Source organism: Mirounga leonina, unplaced genomic scaffold, assembly GCF_011800145.1.
Source record: "Mirounga leonina isolate KUSES-001 unplaced genomic scaffold, KU_Mleo_1.0 Mir_200, whole genome shotgun sequence".
Taxonomy (NCBI): domain Eukaryota; kingdom Metazoa; phylum Chordata; class Mammalia; order Carnivora; family Phocidae; genus Mirounga; species Mirounga leonina.
In genome coordinates this window covers 15316791-15318043 of record NW_023270503.1, presented here as the reverse complement: position 1 = coordinate 15318043, position 1253 = coordinate 15316791, and positions in this window count along the sequence as shown.

The window sequence follows — 1253 nt, the reverse complement described above, 5'->3', positions numbered from 1 at the left end:
TCATGACCTGAGCCGAAGGCAGACGCTTAACGACTGAGCCACCCAGGCGCCCCTACAAATGAGTTTTATCTAACTGATAATTCCATTGCTATTAAACCGTTCCAGATGATAGAAAAATATGGAAAGCTCCCCTGTCTTATAATGCTAGCATAGCTTTGATGTCAAAACCCAATACAGAAACAAGACAAAAATACATCTACAGACTTTGCTCAGATGCAAAACTTCTACAATTCTACAACTGTAGCAAAGAGAATCCAGTAATATACCAAGAGTATAACATAATATGACCAACCAGGATTTATTCCAGAAATGCAAAATATTCCACCACTATCACGAAATCTATCAACATAATCTGTTAATATTAGCAGACTAAAGGAGAAAAAGACCATGTGATCCTAACAGTAGATGCTCACAAAGTATTTGAAAATACAGCAGCTGTTCCTAATAAAACCACAGAAAGTTGAAACAGAAAGCAATTGCATACAATATAATAAAGACTATCTACCAAACCCAATGGCAATTATCCTAAATGGCAAAACACAAAACCTACTTCAATTAAAGTAAGAGATGGTGAGGGGTGCTGCTATCACTTAATATTTAATATTGTCTTAGAGGTTAAAGGAAGCAATAAGATAATGAAATAATATAAACATTGAAAGGAAAAGACATAGGATTGTGATCCTAGAAATTTCAAGAGATTCCATTAAAACAAAACAAAACAAACAAATACAATGGGGGGCCTGCATGGTGCAGTTGGTTAAGCGTCTGACGTTTGGGTTCAGCTCAGGTCGTGATCTCAGGGTCATGAGATCAAGCCCCAAGTTGGGCTCTGCACTCAGCATGGAGTCTGCTTGAGATTCTCTCCTTCTCCCTCTGCCCCTCTCGCTTGTGCTCTCTCTCTCTCTCTCAAAATAAATAAATCTTTAAGTAAATAAATAAATAAACTTCAAAAAAAGAGTCAAGTAGATCAGTGGGACAGAATAAATAATTTGAAATAAATCTTGGTATATATAAGAATTAATACTGCATGATAAATGTAATGAGTAGCTTAATTCTGTTGTAAAAGGATGGATTGCTTAATATATGGTACAAACACAGCTGGCTTTTCAACTAGATTAAAATAAAAGTTGACTTTCAACCTATGTTCTTCATAAAAATAAATCCCAGATGGATTAAGGATTTAAATGTAAAACAATAAAATTCTTGCAAGAAAATCGATGCCATTCATGTACAATCTAGAAGCTTTTTAAGCT